The 12,586-nt window shown below is 43.4% G+C and overlaps 1 protein-coding gene across 1 annotated transcript in view; it reads left to right on the forward strand.

Moving 5' to 3' along the window:
- Positions 1-12,586, forward strand: part of GRAMD1B (GRAM domain containing 1B) — a 273,379-nt gene that overhangs the window by 2,185 nt on the left and 258,608 nt on the right. The window lies entirely within an intron of this gene.

A 12,586-nucleotide genomic window follows, 5' to 3' on the forward strand; every position in this document is an offset into this window, starting at 1 on the left:
ACTGAACCGGAACAGGGAAGAGATAAGGATAAGAAAGGGATAAAATGGTTTGTCTCTTTATTTGTGTATCAAGTCTAATGGATTCTTAACTACGTATCTTTTCATTACAGGGACTAGTATGCTTAGTATGCTTTTGTTAATGGTAGATGTGAGCTGCTGGTTTGCATCTAACTCAGTTTGATAGTGATCAAAAGTTGTTAGCATGACACAGTTGCTCAGTGGACCATGTGAAATGAATTTGGTTGGTCTCAGCCAAGTTCCTACTGGGCACCTGTCTGCACAACTCAAACTGCCATTGGAATTGGCAGTCATAGCACAGAGACTAAAGATTAAATGGTCAGTGGAGAGTTGGAGGCACCATCACCTAGAAGTGGTTCTTCCAGGTCAGGGTTCAAGCATGTTGTCAAATTGAGGGTAGCACGGGGGGGCAGTGTGTTTGTGAATGGTTGCCCGTTTTGTGTATAGGCAGTGGCTAGGCAGCAGAGGGCTTCTATCTCTGGGGCTCTGCTTAGGATTCTTTGCTATAGCTATGTCTACACTGCAGTAAAACACTCACAGCTGGCCTGTGTGAACTGACTCCAGCTGGAGCCCAGAGAGGGACACTGTAATTTTATAGCCCTGCAGTCTGAGGCCTGAGTCAGCTGCTGTGGGCGAGATGCAGGTGTTTTACTGCATATAGACATACCCTTGCACTGAATGTACTTAAATATACAGTGGAACAATTCAGAGAAACTTGCAGGTTCTTTAAGGATAGTAAATAGAAAGAAACAAAATAAAAGCTGGGCTTTGGAGCTGTGCTCTGGCTCCGTTCCAGCTCCAGGTAAAAACCTGCAGCTCCACTGCTCCGGAGCTGCTCTGGGCTCCGCTCCAAAACCCTGAATAGAAGTATAGGGAGCAGTGCTATGTAATGGTTAGAGTAGGGTACTGGGCCTCAGAATCCCTGGGTTCTAGTCTGTCTAGCCTTTTCCACTGACTCACAATTTGACCTTGTAAGCCATTTAATCTCTTGTGCTTTAGTTTACCCATCTGTAAATAAGTGAGTATAATAATAGCACCTCCCTCCTGAGGGAAAGGGAAGGTAGTTACATTTAATACTTTTTTAAAAAGTGCTTCGACACTCTCATATCAAGGACACCAGGTGTGCACACTCTTCCGTTACATATGATCTTTTCTCCTCCAGTTGTTGTGTTTAGACTTTTTTTTTTCCTTCTCAGCAATCAGATTTGCTAACTTGAGTGGCTAGAATGACAAGATCACTTCATTAGGTATCCAGTGTTGTGCAGGAAACATGTACAAAGCCATTTGGACAGATTCCTTGTTTGCCAATGTCAAGCTGAGCATAACATTGCTCATGGAGTTGAGTTTAGGAACTCTTCACAATAGCATGGATGTGGATGCTGGATAAAAAGAAGGGGAAAACATGAGCAAGTAAACAAGCCTTTGCAGTGATTGCTCAATATTTAAATTTACCATGTTCTAATGGCTGGCTTGACTTGTTATGGAATAACATTGGCATATTTTGTTCTATTGGTCGGAATTATTAGAAGCCCAGATCGTTGCAATATTATGTTCATGTTATTTCAAGTATCAGAGGGGTAGCCATGTTAATCTGGATCTGTAAAAGCAGCAGAGAGTCCTGTGGCACCTTATAGACTAACAGACGTATTGGAGCATGAGCTTTCGTGGGTGAATGCCCACTTCATCAGATGCATGTAGTAGAAATTTCCAGAGGCAGGTATAAATATGCAAGCAAGAATCAGGCTAGAGATAATGAGGTTAGTTCAATCAGGGAGGATGAAGCCCTCTTCTAGCAGTCGAGGTGTGAACACCAAGGGAGGAGAAACTGCATTTGTAGTTGTCAAGCCATTCAGTCTTTGTTTAATCCTGAGCTGATGGTGTCAGATTTGCAGATGAACTGAAGCTCAGCAGTTTCTCTTTGAAGTCTGGTCCTGAAGTTTTTTTGCTGCAAGATGGCTACCTTTAAATCTGCTATTGTGTGTCCAGGAAGATTGAAGTGTTCTCCTACAGGTTTTTGTATATTGCCATTCCTAATATCTGATTTGTGTCCATTTATCCTTTTACGAAGGGACTGTCCAGTTTGGCCGATGTACATAGCAGAGGGGCATTGCTGGCACGTGATGGTGTACATTACGTTGGTTACATTGTTATTTCAGCTATTCTATCAATATCTTGCTGTGTGTAACTGTTTTGGCAGCCTCTATATGTTGAGTGCATTATTATAAGGAAATCTAATTTATGAAACTATTCAGGTGTGTCCACATGTTGTAGGGATGCAGTGGTTGTAAGCAAATGCTGACATTTTAATGGCAGTGGCTGAGCCACCGTATGTTTCCACTGCTGCTTAGAAACCTGTGCATTATATGTTGGCAAATGGTGGCCAGCTCTTATTGCTGAAGGTAGGAGTAATTGTTGCATCCTTTAGGGATAGCCCGGTTAGAGCTGGGTAAATAATAATTTATTTGAGCTATAATGCTACATGCATTGACTATATTAATGTATTTGTGAATGGGAGCATAAGCACACTTATTAGAGAAAACAGCACAGAATTAATTAAATGAATTTATTCAAATATTATTCAAACAGCTCTAGCCACAATAATTCCTCACCTGAAATTTCCGCTCATTTCTCTGCACATGTTAAAATGAGTTGGGACACATCTGAGCTGCTTGCTAGTTAATGTCACTTTGAAACATGTGAATTAAGTCTGGTGACAGGTGCTGACCCTCTAGTTGGCTCGGGCGGGCTCCCCTTGAGAGACTCATACAGAGACAAATTGTTTGCAACCTCTCTTCTCCCCCCGCCCCCATGAAGTAAGTGTTTAAAAAACAGCAACAACAACAAAAACCCCTGAAATTGACCATTTTCTTGCTTCAAAAGACAGGGATGGAGTAGTTGGTGCTGGAGTGACAACCCTGATGACTGAAGTCCTCTGTCATGTTCCTCGCACTGTACATGTCAGAGTGCACAAGCCATAAACTATTCCATGTACATGTACTTGCCTCCTCAGCCCTAAGCTACAGGGACCATCTCTAGTGGCAAGGGGTATTTTAGCACCTGTGCTCTGGGATGCTTGGTAGCCCTCTGGTAACACTGCCAGTAAGGGTGCCAGTTGGTTAATGTGAATGGGGACACGAGTCCTTAGGGAGCTGGACTGAGATCCACCAGCTGATTTCACCTGGCTGAAGCCACTGAACGGGCACCAAGGGTGAAATCCTAGCTCCTTTGAAGTTAATGGGAATCTTGCCACTGACCTCAGTTGGGCCAGGATTTCACTCCTGATGTTTAACAAGTAACTACTACTTTTGGTTACTAGTACCAACCTGGGCTGTGTCAGAACCCAATGTGATAAAGGTGAAAGACTCAATGTTCCGTGGCGCATGTTGGCAGGACGTTGCATTGGTCGAGCTACGTCGCTGGAACATGTACATACAGGCTATGTTTGTACTAGAGAGCTTACAGTGGCACAACTGTAATGAGGCAACTGCACTGCTGTCAGATCTTACATGTAGCCACTTTTTGCTGATGGGAGAGAGCTTTCCTGTTGACGTAATTAAACCACCCCCCAATGAGCACTGGTAGCTACGTTGGTGGCAGAAGCAGGCGCTTATGTCTGTGTAACTTGTGTCTCTCAGAGGGGGTGTTTTTTCACACCCCGGAACAACGTAAATTATACCAACAAAAGTGGTATTATAGACAAGCCCACAACGGCAGGGAAAATCAGCTCCAAATAGAGAATATTTTTTTCCAGCAGAGCCATATCACAGAAAATTTTCAGAAAAGTGCTGAGTTACCCACTCTCTGGAAATCTAGGGCCCTTTAAGGTGTTTCAAGTTGGGCATCCAAAAATCACTAGTCATTGCTGAAATCTTTCCCCTGTAGGGCACTGGATTCTGACCTAGTTCAGATTATTTAACTTTTAATAGCAACTGTGCAGTCTGCACGCGTGCTTGACTACTAGCACAGACTTGTGAACTTGCGTATGCACAGTCACACATCGTATAGACACTCATGCATACCCAAGCAGCGTGATCACTCCTCTATCTGATGCAGTTTGCTTGAGGAGAATGTCCTGTGAGGTATGTTTGAATAATGCCATTTAAGATAATCGTTTAAAACATATTGCTAATTTAATCGGAGCTGTAAGGAGTGAAGGTTACAAGACCTGTTCTTTCAGCTTCTATTAAAATGTCAGTGTGGTCGCTGAAGTCATAACGCTGCCTTTTCATGGTTAAGAGAAACTCAGGAGTGGGTTACTCCTTAGTGGCTAAACCTCTTCTGACAGTCCTGGTTGCACAAATCAAAACCATTTAAACCCAGTGGCCCAGGGGATGCTTTTGAAGAGTGATAGGAATCCTCTGTCGGAAAGAAGGGACACTGGCCATGGGAGCATAGAATGCCAACAGTGGATGCCTAGCTTAAAGTTCCGTTTACGTCCTGTCAGAAAAGGAAGAGCTATGAGTCTGCATAAAATTCAACCCCTTCTCCAGAGCAGCCCCACTTAAAAAAATAAAATAAAAATAAAAATTGCAGTGGAGGTGATGTGGGTTTCTCACAAGTAATTCTCTAGCTGAAGCATTTTGTTCTTTCCTTGACACCCCCCCCCAAACTCCTCTGTTCTTGCCTGATGAAGTCTGAGCCATTTTCCATTAACAGTAAAGTTAGTTATGCATGAATGAATGGGTAGCCTCGAAGAATCAGGCCCGCAATTAATAGGCTTCATTTGAGAATTGCTCTGGCCAGGGCCCTGGAGAACAATTGCTTTCTGTAGGAGTTAACTGTCTCTCAGAGGGAAATAGTTCATTCAAGCCAAACTCTTACTCCTCAGTCAGCAAAGACAGGGGGAAGAAGACTCATGCTTCTGCTTTTTTAATGAAATTATTTTTTTGTGCTGTCAGCCCTACCAGTTGAAGCTCTGACCTTTCAAATCTTGCAAGGGAAATCTAGGTGCTACAGGAGGCGATGTTGGGGATTTAGTACTTATTCTTCTGAGTTAATCCCGAGTTAGCTTCTGGAGATGTAAAATCAGTGTGCTGACCACTTGTGTTCATTAAAGATCCCATGGCACATTTTGCAAAAGAGGGTGTTAACTTTAATGTCTTGACCAGGCGTCAGCCAAGGTGAATAAATTCCCGAGTACCTAAATATCCCCCTGCTGTTTCAAATCAGTATGCTACTCTTCCCTTCCTTCCTGAGCTGCTATTCACTGTTGTGCAGCTGTTCAGCAGTAGCTGTGTTCCACTCCAGAGGTGGCTGTATTTTAGGAGTGGATGAAGGGATTGCCCTATAGCTTCAGATGTATTTCAGTTTGTTTGCCAAGTGCTCTGGAATCCTTTAGGACGGGAGATGCTGTAGAAATAATGTAACATTATCCCCCATGTGCTTGACACAGGAAGCTTCATAAGTTCCCTGATCTCAAAGTCCTCCTTATTGAGGGTTAGAAAAGCGAGAACTAAATGTTTCAGCTCCAGTGCATTAACATAGCATGGCATAGATATGTCAAGCTGAGCCGTCTAGCTGTCCACCAGCCGCCTCATCTCCCTAGACTCGCTTCACACACGACCAAGATAAGGCAGTTAGGGTTAGTCTGTGCTGACGCAGGAAGTCATGCAGCTCCCCAGAGGAAATCAGTTCCTTGTCCGATAAAATTAACATTGGAGGGCTAATTCCATCTCTCTGCAGAGTGATTGATGAAATGAAGAGCTCTGCTGTTTTAAAAGGTTGCGTTTGGCCTTCAGCTAATTGTAGCTATGAAAAGCACTAATGGCCCCGAGAAACCAGGGAGAGGAGGGGAAGGGAAAACCCTTTAAATATCTACAGCTATTAAGGCCTTTGGGGGTAGGAGAGAAACGTGTAGCAGCTTAGTAACAATTGAAGCATAGGCTGACCATGAAACGTGCTTGTAGGAAACAGTATGTGTGAGCTGAAGAGGGAAAGCTTGTGCTGTAGCTCAGGGGTCCCCAACCCCCGGTCCGCGGCCTCTTAGAAACCGGGCCGCGAACCGACCCAGTGCAGCTTCCGCAGGCATGCCTGCGGGAGGTCCAGCTGAGCCGCGGGACGAGCGCTCCCTCCGCAGTCGTGCCTGCGGGAGGTCTGCTGCTCCCGGGGCTCAGCTGGACCTCCCGCAGGCACGCCTGCGGAGGGTCCAGCAAACGAAACCGGTCCCTGGACCTAAAAAGGTTGGGGACCCCTGCTGTAGCTGATGGGACAGTGCAAAGGGAATGGCAGCCTCTTCTATCCCCAGCCAGAATCAGATGTTAATTGGTACATGTACCCCCCTGAAAGTGCCTCTCCTTTCCCTTACGTGTGCATAGAACAATCTCCTTCTCTTAAATCTTGGACACTTGACTTACACATCATCTTCCTTTCCTCTAGCAAGGTACTAGAGAAGGAGCATGGGAAAAGTTGGAAGGGTATCTGTATTACTGAGGTGTGGGAAATTTATTGTGATTAGGGCACTTCAGACATTTCAGGTAGTTTCCTCATTGGTCTCTAACTATGTAGATATAAGGAAAACATGCCCCCTATCACTGTAGTACCTCAGCACCTCATAAACCTCTCAAAACTCCGGGGAGATAGGGAAGTACTGTTAATCCAATTTTACAGATGAGGAAGTGAAGCATGGAGAGACTAAAGGCTTGTCTACACTGGCACATTCAGGAAAGTTAATCTGAATTAACTAAAGCTGTGAAAAACCCCATTTACTTCAATAGAGACAGGATTTCACCCATGCTGAATAAGTAGTGTGCCCCATTTGCATTTTCTCATAACAGAACAAGGAGGATACACTGAAATTAAAAAGCAAAGAATTTAAAACCAATAAAAAGAAATACTTAAAAAACAAAAAACAAACACGTAATTAACCCGTGGCACTCATTGCCACAAGATTTATTGAGGTCAAGAGCTTATCAGGATTTGAAACAATGAACCTGCTCTTTTATTGGGGTGTGTGGCAGGGCACTGCTAGGAAAGCCCTTAATCCTGCCACCCCAGCCCATCAGGAGGAATGGATTGGGGCTGGGTAAATAGGCAGTGTTGGCCTGGGAACTGCCTGCACTTGCCAGCCTCATTAGCAGGAGCTAAAAGGCTGTGAGGAAGCAGAAGAAGCTCTGGGGCAGAGACCAGGATGGCCAGGCCAGGCCCGGCTCGGCTCAGAGGGAGGAAAGAGTCCACTAGTTTGTTGCTGGTCAGGCCTGGGTGAGGCTAAGCCGTATACATCGCCTATAAATAGTGGGAAACTGATGATGGGAAGGGACACAAAATACAGAGCACGGGTGTTGCACCAGCTTGGAGTGTCCCTGAGTCTTTAAGGAGTGGGGCCAAGGAGCCAAATCCTATGGGGTATGGCATGCACCCCATTATAGAATGAAAAATGTATATAAGGGATACAAGCCCTCTGGTTTCAGGGTATAATCTGACCACTCGCTGCTTGAGGTTAGGAGAAAATTTCCCTCTGAGATGGTTATTTCATAATTGCCCATGATGGTGTGCAGAGGATTGGTTGGGGGCATTTTGTTTGTTTTTAATGTCCTCCTTTAAAACTGGTCACTGTCAGAGAAAAGATACTGTGCTAAGCGGTCCATTGGGCTGATCAAGTGTAGCTGTTCCTAGGGATCTAGTTTTCATAGGTTTTTTTTTTTTTTAAGGCCAGAGGGCACCATTCTGATCATCTGGTTTGATTTCATGCCTAACGCACACCATAGAATTTCAACCAGTAGTAATTTCTGTATCAAGTCCAATAATTCCTGGTCAAAGGACAGGATGGTATGCATCTGGACTGGATCTGGGGTGTAGCTCTATCATTCTCCTCCTTGCCAACTTCCCAGTTCTGAACAGGTCACTGTGGAATAGTCTGTGTCTGGCATTGTTTTCCCAATTTGCTTAGGAAAGGCAGAATTGTCACCGTTCTGTCTCAGAAGAGCATTTACTGCAATTACCAGATGACAACCTGACATTTGGAAGCTAAAAATACATGGAGAAGTTTCACAACTTGTAATTACATTAGCAAGACACAGACAGTTTTGGGTCGTACTAAGGGGCTTAAGGGATAAACACCACTATACTTGAAAGAGATGAATTTTGCACTGTGAGAATCACCATTCAGATCCATGCACAGAAGTATCCTGAGACGGGTTCAAGACTCTGGCTCCATTTGTTTGGAAGCATTTGGCAAGGGGGTACTGAGTTATGATGGATTAAAGTCTGTAACCTTGGCAAGTGTCTTCAGGGAAGATATAAATTAAAAAGGTTAGAACTGTAGTGGTAACCAAGTCTTGATGAGTGCTATAGTGATAATCTAATTGGGCCGAACGCAATGGTAGTTTGCTTGAGTAAAGACCTCAGAATTTGTTCCATAGTGCAGAACACTCTGCTGGCAACCGCACCCAGATAAGAAACCATTGTCTTTATCTGCTCTGTATTAACTGGCAAGACAAGATCAGCAATGAGGATATTTGTAGCTGACCCAAGCAACCACCTTCATCAGTGCTAGTCTGGTTTCAATTGCTTTCATGGTACGGACATGTTATTAAAATGGAAGACCAAGGAATTATAAAGCACAGTTACCAAGGAATGCCAATACACAGCTGACAGTCACATGATTGCCAAAAGTTGCAGTAGTCTGAAAAGATGGCCAATGATGGACAGACTGAACATCCAGCCAGATCCTCTTAAGGATCTAACTAGAGATTGATCCCGGTGGCATTTAAGGTGCAAGGAGCGTGTATACATCCCTTGGAAATTTGCCAGGATGATGATGATACTTGCAGTGATAACACTGAGAGGATAATTGTACATTCATATTAACCACCCTGTGATGCTAACTTCAGAAAATCTCGTTATGTTGAGATCTCTGTGTGTGCTTATATGGCTCTCAGTGCCGGAGTACCTGAGCAGCATACGATGGTGGAAATAAACTTACTGGGGGAATCTCAGGAAGTTGCATTTTCAGGAGAGCAGCTTACACTCTGGTTAGAATCTGAAACCTCCATGACAGCTGGGTTGTAGATAATTACACTATGGGGGTAACTACCTTGTGACGAGAACTCTACTAAAGTGAAACTCATTCTGTGAGGATATCTGCTGTGTCAGTTGGGGAAAGGAAGGTAAAAGCTTCTGGAGATGAGAGGTAACCATTATCCTAACTAATGTGCATAGTGTGTACCCAGGGAAGAGACTCACCTCACCACCTGCCCTTAGCGTGAGGAAGTCTTGTCTGTGTCGGCTGTGGCACAGGTCCCTGAAACCAGCAGCCTCCAGCCATGCAAGCACTACCTTCCAGCTCCCTCTCTCTGTGTACAGGTTAGTGACAGACACCAAGCAACCCCCGAGTCCTCTGAGCCTCCTCTCTAGCATTGAGTCCCTTATCTACCAAACGTTCACAGAATTACCAGGCCTCTCTTCCCAAAGGAACAGCATGCCACGGTTTATTGGTTATAACTCAGGACGCAGCTCTGGTAAATAAACGGCACTTAGATATATTTATAGTGAAAAGAAGAATACTTATTATGAAAGAACAGATTCAAATGATTATGAGTAAAAATATTGGAAACAAATGGTTACATATAAAACAATCATAACATGCTTAACAAGTTGCCATCCTGTCTAAAGAAGCTTTGGTCACCAAAGTTCTCTCCAGTGGTTCCAACCAAGCCTTGTTGAGACCCCTCTTTCATGAAGCAAACTTGCTGTCTGTTTACTTCCAAAGTGATGGATGGCAGGGTGTCATCTTTGTCTCCCAAATACACCAGAACAATCCTTTGATATGCACCAAGATAAAGTTCCCCCCTCTCGCTGTTAACCTCTTCCTGTTACATTTCTCTCTGAAGTTTTCACATATAGTACCTTCATTAATATTCAGTTCTGACTGGTGTGAGAAGGTCCATTGTGAACCATCTAACACTTAATTACAAATAGACAAATATTTCTTGCCTGAAGGAAAACTTCTCCCTTTATCATTGAGAAAGCATAGCCTACCCTCATCCTTCTCCAAAATGCCTATCAAACAGATGTATTGCAGTGTGCCTGCTAAATCACTAAGTTCTGACTATTTTGGATCAAGTTGGGTGGGCATGTTCCAGAGTCCGAGTCTGCATAGATTATGCTCTTCCAGCTGTCCCTTCTTTCATAATAAAGGGGATTCAGCTCAAGTGGCCCTACTGTCTGCATTTGTGGTGGTATGGAATGGGAAGAGATGCAGTCCTTCATGTGGTACATCCTTCAATGTAGTAAAGGTGAAATCTCTAGAATCCTTCTTCTGGAATGTATACTGCATTGCATAGATCCTTTATCGAAAACTGTTGTAATGTTAAAGTAACAGTGGAGACTAGTCCAGAAGAAGATTTGCTTTGCTTTGCCTTTTTGTTTCTATTCTGAGTGGGTGGGGCAGGACCCAATCACAGGATCCACCAATGCTTTCTTCAAACAAAAAATTGTCACCAACAAAGAAGTAATAATCAGTGAAAATATGGGCTTTAGAATATGGTTTTGCCTCCAAATCTGCCCTCAAAAATTCATGCTAATGCTGTATGTGTTTCAAGAAAGATGTTCCTCCGTGTGGAATCATTTTACAGCTGACACCGTGTTGCACAAGTAAGCAATTCCATGTGTGTTTGTTTTCCCCCCCCCCCCTGCTTTTGAAGAATCTAGTGCAGGCCCCTTCTGGGGCCAGGATACAGAACTTTCTGGACTATTGGTCTTGAATCTCTCTGGCAAATCCCATAGTTCTTTTTTTAACTCAGGTACAAATGATAATTTGTCACACTATACCTGTAAAAGAGTTAAACTAAAACAGAACTTTAGTCTATTGTCTTCATCTCATTAACAGGATAAAAATACCACCTCCTCTCCTCCTTACATCTAATGAAAACATATGATATCACTAGGATTTATAGACAGATTTGGCAGTCTTTTCATATTTACTTGCACTCCGAGACCTAATGTGAGTCTCCCTCTGCTATTAATGATTAGGCATGAATAATGTGTGCTTTTTATGATTTTTGTTACTCTGTGTTGTGTTTAAAGTGGTTTGGGTCATTGTCCTTAACTGTCACTGGCACATAGAGTCCTTGCCCCTTTTTGCAAACAATTAATTGGGAACCAGGAAAAAAAAATCAAACAAGACTGTCCTATAATTTGCAAGACCTGAAGAAGAGTTTTGTGTAAGGTCGAAAGCGTGTCGCGCTCTCTCTCTCTCCAACAGAGGTTGGTCCAATAAAAGATATCACCTCGCTCATCTTGTGTGTCTAATAACCTGGGACCTGCACGTCTACAACACTACTGCTTACATATGGTTTGCAAGTCAGGTATCTACCATAAAGTCTAGTCCTACCAGAAATGTAGGAATTGGAGAACAAAGCATAGAAGGACTTTATAAATTGTTTTTTTTTTAAACTTATGGCTGGGATTTAGGTGTCCAGCATCCGCTGAATTTCAATGAGAATTGGACGCCTAAGTTTCTTAGGCTCCTATGGAAGTCCTTGCCTATGTGTGCAAATCCATGTGCAGGAATAGTGGGGATCTGTTGGATTAGAAATGCAATTACCTTCTCAGACAGATTAATGCATCACCCAGGCCTGACCCTATACCTGTACCTGTACTATACCTGTACTATACATGTACCTATAGCCATAGCATCTTGGGCTGTGTTCTTGTCATGGTTCATCAGCCAAGCAGGATTCAGCATAGCCAGTACTTTGAGATTCTTCCAAGGCCTATACAAACTACTCCATGAAGTGGATTTGGGATTAAGGTGTGTGTTTGCGTTTGAGTCAGAATTGAAGGAAGGCTCCAATATGGCATTAGTAGTGCTGTGCTGTGTGGGGTTAGCATCTTTCAAGGGAGCGAGAAACTCAAAGCTGTGGCTCCTTGTGCCCATGGCAGACTTTTGCAAGTCTGAGGGTTTAGCCCTAATGTCCCTTGCAAATTCCAAAACGGGTATTTAAATCCCTCTTACTTGAAATTGCCTTGTCACTTCAATATAAGGCCTTATTCTTAACTTCCTGCCTCTAAGAAACTGCCATGCAGTGTTGGCAATGCAATTTTTATGTCTGCCATCATCACAGAGGTGATGGGGAGTGGTGATTTGTATAGTTTGCATGTATGTTGTTTGTAATTTCATTAAGAACATTGATGCTTGTCAAGAGACATAAATATTAAAGAGGGAGCATGAATCCAAATTCTATATCCGAATACCCACCTACAATAGACTGCCCTGCATAGCAAGTTCTGTATAGGCTGGTGGTATGCCACTCAGCTAGGGTGGCATATTGTATCCTGAGCATAGACTGTGGTGGATTTCCAACAGTGTGAATAATAGAGTTGGATGATCTGTTATTTGACTCATGCTAGAGAACTTGCAGGTGATGGACACTGAAATGAGAATATTTTATTGAGAACTAAGGAAGGGCCATAGTGCTGAGTTTTTTGCTCCAGGCAAAGGCACAATCCTTTATTCTGTGTAAAGAGATAAATGCTGGTATGTAAAAGCAATGTCTTCAAGTTGGCAGCTGAAAGCAATAGATCTTGCTTAATGAGAAACTTTGTCATATGGTGCTGTACCAAGGAGAGC

This window comes from Mauremys mutica, chromosome 22 (assembly GCF_020497125.1).
Source record: "Mauremys mutica isolate MM-2020 ecotype Southern chromosome 22, ASM2049712v1, whole genome shotgun sequence".
In the NCBI taxonomy this organism is placed as follows: domain Eukaryota; kingdom Metazoa; phylum Chordata; order Testudines; family Geoemydidae; genus Mauremys; species Mauremys mutica.